At 46.0% G+C, this 7,881-nt stretch overlaps 1 non-coding gene across 1 annotated transcript; it reads left to right on the top strand.

Annotated features, from left to right (window-relative positions):
* The first annotated feature begins 6,736 nt into the window (after positions 1-6,736).
* LOC146403783 (U6 spliceosomal RNA) lies at positions 6,737-6,843 on the top strand. Its single transcript, XR_014845041.1, has one exon. It is a non-coding gene; the product is annotated as a U6 spliceosomal RNA (small nuclear RNA).
* The last annotated feature ends 1,038 nt before the right edge of the window (positions 6,844-7,881 follow it).

Below are 7,881 nucleotides of genomic sequence, written 5' to 3'. Positions count from 1 at the left end.
AAGAGAATAATCAGGTGTTACTTAAGCCTCTACGTTGGTGGCAGCTTATTGGGGCAGTGATGGGAAACTAATACACCTCCCTTGGCTTGGAGGCATTTGGCAGCCAGAGTAGCTTTACCTTGAAAAAAAAAAAAAAATGCAGGGTGCTCAAATATGGCATGCAGAATTCTTCTTTTTTTTTTTTTTTCTTTTTTTGCTTTTTTAAGGGTGCTTTGGTGGCTTATGGAAGTTCCCAAGCTAGGGGTCGCATCAGAGCTACAGCTGCCAGCCTATACCACAGCCACAGCCACAGCCACAGCCACGCAGGATCCAAATCATGTCTGCAACCTACACCACAGCTCACGGCAATGCCAAATGCCTGACCCACTGAGTGAGGGCAGGGATTGAACCTGCATCCTCATAGGTACTGGTTGGATTTGTTTCTGCTGCGCCACAAGAGGAATTCCAGCATGCAACATTCTTACACCAAAAAATTATTCATTGCTCATCTGACATTCAAATTTAACTGGGTATCCAATTTTGTTTGTTTGTTTGTTTTTTAAATTTGCTAATTCTAGCCAGAGTGAAGTAGAAGACCCATGAACTAAAAAGGACACTTTGCCCTTCCGCTTCTCATTTCTCTTCCCTCCCCAAACCTGGAGACTCAGAGCAGGCAGTGTATGTAGAAGAAGGAGTAGAAAGAAGGGAGGAAGAACCCGTGACCCTCCCCAGGGCAGGTGTCTGTGTCTGTGTCAGGTGTGGAGCCAAAGAAGAGGGAAGGAGCCTTGAGTTGGCTGAGAGATGCAGCTGTTCATTTAGATTGGCCTGGATTTGTAATATCTGCAAAGAAGGATCATTGGTTAATATCTGCAAGTGACCAGAACATGTTGGGATCTTCCCAAGAAGTTGTCCCAGGAGGAGAGGAGAGAAACAAGAGCAAAGGTTTGAAAGGCAGTGGGGAAAACAAATAGAGGTGACATCAAACTGTGCAAAAAGTCCAGCCAACTGGTAAACCAGTGGCCATCTTTTTACCCCGTCATTGCTTGCTCCTCTGTTGAAATGCTCTCATCACTTCTGGGAAAAGTGACCCTTACCTGGCCATAATTTTACTAGACTGCTTTTTTAGGGGGCCGGGAAGGATGCCCCGGGACCACAGTGCAGGGAGAAGGTGAGAAAAAGGGCAGAAATTCCAGAGGGGTCCTCGGGAATGAGAACTAAATATGAATTGGATGACTTTGGCAGAGCCTGGCCAACACTTGATGCTTGCTCGGCCTGAGCATCCACCGGTGTGAACCAGGCCCCAGTTCCACCATCAAAAAGGAAAATATGGAGAGGCTGCCTAGTTATGTGCCTGGAGGGTTTTGGACAGGTGCTGTGAAAACCTCCCCCGGCAGGGCTCTCCCCCAAATACCATGTGATTTTGTTGGCTTCAGGGAGCTGCTTGGAACATTCTCTCCACCTAGGTTTTCTTGATCTAAGCAGATGTGCGTGGCTTCTAGTCTGACTCATCCTGAGCCTGACCTATTTGTGAAAAGCTTTCTCTACAAAAAGCTGGGGATAAGTGCAGGGAATGATACATTTATAACCCCAGCATAGACAGCATTGTCTAACCCTCTCATTTTAGCTACTCCTTGTCCTGCCCGTGGTCGGTGATTGCTGACCAAATAAATGTTGGCGGGCATCTAATGGCCAGACCGGTTGGCTCCAGCAGTCATTGCCTGGTAGGTGGGGGTGGGGGTGGGAGTTGGGGAGTGGGAGAGGGTTTGCAAAGTACAGGAGCAGCAGGCTGGGGAGGCTGAGAGCACCCAGAAATCCATTGCTAGTTCTGCCTTTGCTTCATGGTACCCCAGGAACCTCTTAAGGATGAATAGAGGCATCAGCACAGCCGGGAGTTGGCTTGACGGAGTGGGAAGAGCTGAGACTTTGCACGCAGATCTGGGGTTGGAGCTTTTCTGCCATTTTACTTGCTTTGTGATGGTGGCTTGTCACGCTCTCTTCCAGAACCTGCTGCCTCACCCACCAAGTGGCCATAGGGATCTGCCCTTCACACCTCTCAGACTTCATGTGAAAGAAAGGTTACCTATGAAAGGATGTTTTTCTATACGGCAGAGTGGCTTCTGTGCTTATTGTGTTTGGAGAGCTTTACGTGGGGTGTCTGAAATTTTGCCTTTTTCGTGGGTAGGAGGAGGAAGGGATGCCAGGTTAATTCCAGATGACAGCTATTGCTAACACAGTTTGGACTGGCCGAGCCTATCTGGGGCCCTCAAGTTGGCCCAGACTCTCCCACCAGTCTCCCTGTCAGGGTTTGGGCAAGGGAGCCCAGCGAACCTGGCCCCGGTCCGTCTGGATAATAAATACAGCCGCTGCTACCAACACTGCAGAGCTGCGGATGCCCTTGACAAGGTCTCCACAGCCACCTCTGTGCCCCTGATGACGAGGTAGGGGCGTTTGGGATGGTGGTGGGGACGCTGGAGAAGGTGGCGCTGTGGACAGCGTTGCCTCACTGGCTCTGCCTTGGCTGCCTGCTGGCTGCCTCTGAACGTGGAGCTTTGAAGGGACATTGGTGGTGACCTTGGGTTTAGCTCAGACGCCTGTCTGTTTCAAGTTCCTACTACTGAAAGCAGCTACCTACCAAGGCAGCTGTGGGCCTTTTCTGTGGCAGAGGCTAGGATCGTATCACTCTTGTAAGGCTCCTTGTGGCTCCATCTCTGAAAAGAAAAGGTGGGATATGCTGGCTGAGTCATGGGCTTGGATTCTGGCTGTTTCCTCGGAGATGTGACTTGTCGCCATCAGACCATGGGCCGGAGTGGAGCTGACTTCCTCTGCATCTCTTTTTTGCCAACTTCTGATGTTAAGAGAATGCCCAGATTCCAGAGACTTCCTAGGTCTCGCTGGGCCAGATTGGGATCTGCAGTGAGGCCAGCAGTGAGTCAGGGTCACCCACAGTGAGGAGGCAGAGGGGAGGCCCAGCCTCAGCCACAAGGCTCAACTCGCTTCCTGCTGGGCTCTGCTACCTGCCCCAGGTGTGACGGGCCCTGGGCCCATAGATGAACTGCCAGGGGAGGCGAAAGGTGGAAAATGGGCTGAGTTGAGAAACTGGGCCAGAGCCAGGGTGTTTTCTGACAAAAGTGTCTCTCAAAGGACTTCAGAAATCAGTCTTTTAGGGGGTTATGTGTCATTTTTACGGACATCCAACAAATGAAACCATAAAGCTGTTCTCACTGTTGTCTTTTACTAGGATCATTAGCTGAAAACACCCTCCATGCGTGGATGGGATCAACACAGCCCAGAGATTCTTTCCTTCTTTTTTTTTTTTTTTTTGTCTTTTATAGGGCTGCACCCGCGGCATATCGAGGTCCTCAGGCCAAGGGTTTAATCGGAGCTGCAGCCACCAGCCTATACCATAGCCACAGGAACGTGGGATCCGAGCCACATCTGCAACCTACACCATAGCTCAGAGCAATGTCGCATCCTTAACCCACTGAGTGAGGCCAGGATTGAACATGCATCCTCATGGATCCTAGTTGGGTTCATTAACCACTGCGCCACAATGGGAACGCCCCCAGAGTTTGTTTCAATATGCAAGTTTTGGACCCGGACTGCCTGGATTCAAATCCTGTCTTTACCCCTACTCACTGGGTGACTTTGGGCAAGTGACTCATCCCCTCTGTGCCTGGATAATAATAGTATCAACCTCATAGGATTGTTGTAAAGGAGGAAAATGTATATTATACATGTAAAGAGCTTAGAACAGGGATGGGCCCAAGATAAACACTTAAAAAGTGTGAGCTCGTCTTGTTTCATGTCATGATTTCAAGAGAATCATTTATCTCTTTTCCTTTTCACATGTATACATGGCTCTGTTGGAAAATGGGTTTCAACTGGTGTATCAGGTTCAATCATTTAGTTGTAGGTACCTGGACGGCTGTGTTGAGAAGGATTCTGAAGCTGCATCCAGTCTCAGCAAAGGAAATTACAAATGTTGCATTAGCAGAGTCTGCTGTGAGTGAGGCGATAAGGTGCAGTGGCATGGGTGTCCCATTGTTTCCTGTCCTGCAGCTTGTCCTGCTGTAAGGTTTTTTCTCTACCTCTGTCCCAGCCCTCCCCTCACTCTCTGCCTTTGCCTCAGGCATCCTGGTCCTTGGATGGGCTGTCCTGCTAACAGCTGCGCTGTAGAATCTGGAGTTCATGTCAATAGGAACTTCCTGAGACTTTTTTTCCTTTGGAGAAAGCAAAGCCCACAAGTCCTGGTATTGAGGATGCTGCTAGCTCAGTGGGGTATTTTCTTAGAGAAACTACACAGCTTTTCATCCAGCAGCTTGGTCTGCTGTGAGCCCCGTGGTTCTGGAATCTAAGTGCTAATGATTAGCATAGGCTCTCCCTCAAGACCTAGGCAATCATTGACCTGTTAATCCATGCAGGACCTTGGGCTGAGTTATCGCTATTTCCATTGCACGCTCAGGCTTTCTGCCTGAATGCAGATGGGCAGTTGTGGTCAGCTTACCTGGTGGCACCTTGGGGGCCATCTCTGTTGGCACAGTGCTGTTCTGCCAGTTTTTGTGACCTGTGCTTTGTCTTGGTTGAAGAGATCTGGGTTTGAATCCCTTGTTCTACCAGCTCCTTGTTCAAGCATTATGGTTTGAGTCAATTGCCTAAATCCTCCAAGCCTCGGAGTTCCCGTCGTGGCGCAGTGGTTAATGAATCTGACTAGGAACCATGAGGTTGCAGGTTTGATCCCTGGCCTTGCTCAGTGGATTAAGGTTCCGGCGTTGCTGTGGCTGTGGCGCAGGCCGGTAGCTACAGCTCTGATTAGACCCCTAGCCTGGGAATCTCCATATGCCCTGGGTGTGGGCCTAGAAAAAAGGCAAAAAGACCAAAAAAAAAAAAAAAAAAAAAAATCTTCCAAGCCTCATGCTGCTTGTCTGTAAATGGGAAGAATGGCAGACCCGCCTCTTCAGGTGATAGGGAGGCCTAAGGGAAGAATGCACAGAAAGCACTTGGCATGAGCCTGGCCTGTACGAAGTGCACCCAGAGCGTTAACTATTATTTTCTTAACTCAACCAGAGAGCTCATCTTCATTAAATGATATGATATAAAAATAAGGTTTCCTAAGTTTTTCAGTGTCTGTGAGTCAGCATCTGTTCTGCAAAGAAGTTCAGTCTGTCCTTTTTTCAGATTCCACATGTCAGTGAAAGCATTTGATGTTGGTGTCTCATTGTAAACTTATGGTCTCTGGAGGAGACAGTTTGGGGGGTTGGGGGGAATGTGCTTGGGTTATGGGATGGAAATCCTGTTAAATTGGATTGATATGATCATTATACAACTAGAGATGTGATAAATTCATGTGAGTAATTAAAAAAAAGAAACTTCTATAAAAAATAATGGTTCAAATTTGTGTGGCACTTTCACCTTTATTATGCCTAGCACGTAGCAAGTGCTGAGTGTTAGCTATTATTATTATCATTATTATTACTATTATTTTGCCTTTTGGGGCCACACCTGCAGCATATGGAAGTTCCCAGGCTAGGGGTCGAATCAGAGCTGCAGCGGCCAGCCTACACCACAGCCACAGCAACCCAGGATCCAAGCTGTGTCTGTGACCTACACCACAGCTCACGGCAACAGCAGCTACTTAACCCACTGAGTGAGGCCAGGGATCAAACCAGTATCTTCATGGATACTAGTTGGGTTTGTTATCACTGAGCCACAATGGGAACTCCCAGCATTAGCTATTATTATTAATAACAATAGTGATTGCCGTAGCTCTACTTAAACAATGATGAAGCGTGGGATTATCATCCAAGCCCTTGACCAGGCTTCTTAATCCGGGGCCCATCCACAATCTTGATGGTTTGTGCGTAGAATTCATGGGATTTGTGACCTTGGATAGGAAAAAAGAATTAGACCTTTTATTTTCACTAACCTCTAGCTGAAATTAAGAATCTCTTTCGGAGTTCCCTTCGTGGCACATTGGATGTCGCACCTGACTAGGCTCCATGAGGACATGGGTTTGATCCCTGGCCTTGCTCAGTGGGTTGAGCATCTGGCATTGCCATGAGGTGTGGTGTAGGTTGCAGATGTGGCTCGGATCCTGAGTTGCTGTGGCTCTGGTGTGGGCTGGCAGCTACAGCTCCGATTGGACCCCTAGCCTGGGAACCTCCATGTGCCTCAGGTATGGCCCTAAAGAGACAAAAAAAAAAAAAAAAAAAGAATCTCCTTCAATTACAAATGTAGAAAACAAAATACTCCAGTAGTTTCAGTAGCAACAATACCTGTGACTTTGACACCAACCCAAGTCCACATGAAGTATGGGCTGTCCTCGATACCACTTCAAAACTAGACATTAAACCTGCAGTTACAACTTATTATTTAATGTGTTCATAGAGAAGCACATATTTTGATCTTTACATTTCAATGTTTAAGTGGTTTTCTTTGAATAGTTTATATTTCATTTTATGCATTTAAGAACATGATCCTGAAAAAATGTCAACGGGCCTCACCAGACTGATTGGGAAGGAATCCAGGGCACAAAAAGGCACAAATTTTCAGGGTGAGCAGTTAAGAATCCAACTGCAGTGGCTGGGGTCACTGCAGAGGTGTGGGTTTGATCCTGGCCTGGTGCAGTAGATTGTAGAGTCTGGCCTGGCTGCAGCTGCAGCTTGGATTCAATTCTTGGCCCAAGAACTTCCATATGCCACAGGGGGAGGGTGTGTGTGTGTGTGTGTGTGTGTGAGCAACTGTTAAAAAAAGGAAAAGAATGCTCGCTTTGGCAGCACATATACTAAAATTGGAACAATACAGGGAAGATTAGCATGGTCCCTGCTCAAGGATGACATGCAAATTCGTGAAGCGTTTCATATTTTTATGCAGCCTATTGCCTTTGGAATGGATTAGCAATGAGATCCTGCTGTATAGCCCTGGGAAATATATGTAGTCACTTGTGAGAGAGCCTGATGGAGGGTAATGTGAGAAAAAGAATGTATATATGTAGGCGTGACTGGGCACTTTGCTGTACAGTAGAAAATTGACAGAACACTGTAAACCAGCTATAATGGAAAAAATAGAAATCAATTCTTAAAAAAATGAAAAAGGAAGAGAACCCCCCCAAACCAATAAAACCAATACAGAGTGAGGAGGCACTTCCCAAGACCACTCTCATTTCTAATGTCAGTTACAAGCCATGGGATCCCCAAGACTATGTTCAGTTTTTTTCTTTTCTTTTTTTTTTGAGGTATAGTAATTTACAATGTCTCAGGTATTCAGCAAAGTGGACATTTATACATATGTATATATAATATATACATATAATATGTATGTGTATATATGTATTTTTTTTCACATATGTATGTATAATATGTACATATAATATGTATGTGTATATATGTATTTTTTTTCTTTTTCAGACTCTTTTCCATTATAGGTTATTACAAGATATTGCATATAGTTCCCTGTGCTCTGTGGTAGGTCCTTGTTGTTTATCTATTTTGTATATAATTGTGTATATCTCTTCATCCCAGATTCCGCATTTATCCCCCTCTTTTTGGTAACTATTGTTTGTCTTCTGTGAGTCCGTTGCCATTTTGTAAATGAGTTCATTTGTATCATTATTTTACATGTAAGTGTTATCACATGAACTGCATCTTTCTGTCTGATTTATTTCATGTAATATGATAATTTCTAGGTCCTTCTGAGTTCCTGAGACCACCCTCGGTTTTGATAAATTACTGGAAGAATTTATAGACTTTACTGAAAGCTACTACGATTATAGTTTATTACAGTGACAGAAATCAGCCAAGGGAAGAAACACATGGAGCAGAAAGTTCCAGAAGGGATGCTTCTGGCTGTCCTCTCCCAGGGGATCCAGGGACAGCACCAACTTTTCCTGGCAACAACACGTGACAA

The sequence above is a fragment of the Sus scrofa genome, chromosome 4, assembly GCF_054392235.1.
Source record: "Sus scrofa isolate SSC_HxYL_T2T_F1_AM1 chromosome 4, Sscrofa_HxYL_maternal_Yorkshire_Landrace_v2.0, whole genome shotgun sequence".
Taxonomy (NCBI): Eukaryota; Metazoa; Chordata; class Mammalia; order Artiodactyla; family Suidae; genus Sus; species Sus scrofa.
This window is presented reverse-complemented; position numbering and strand designations above follow the sequence as displayed.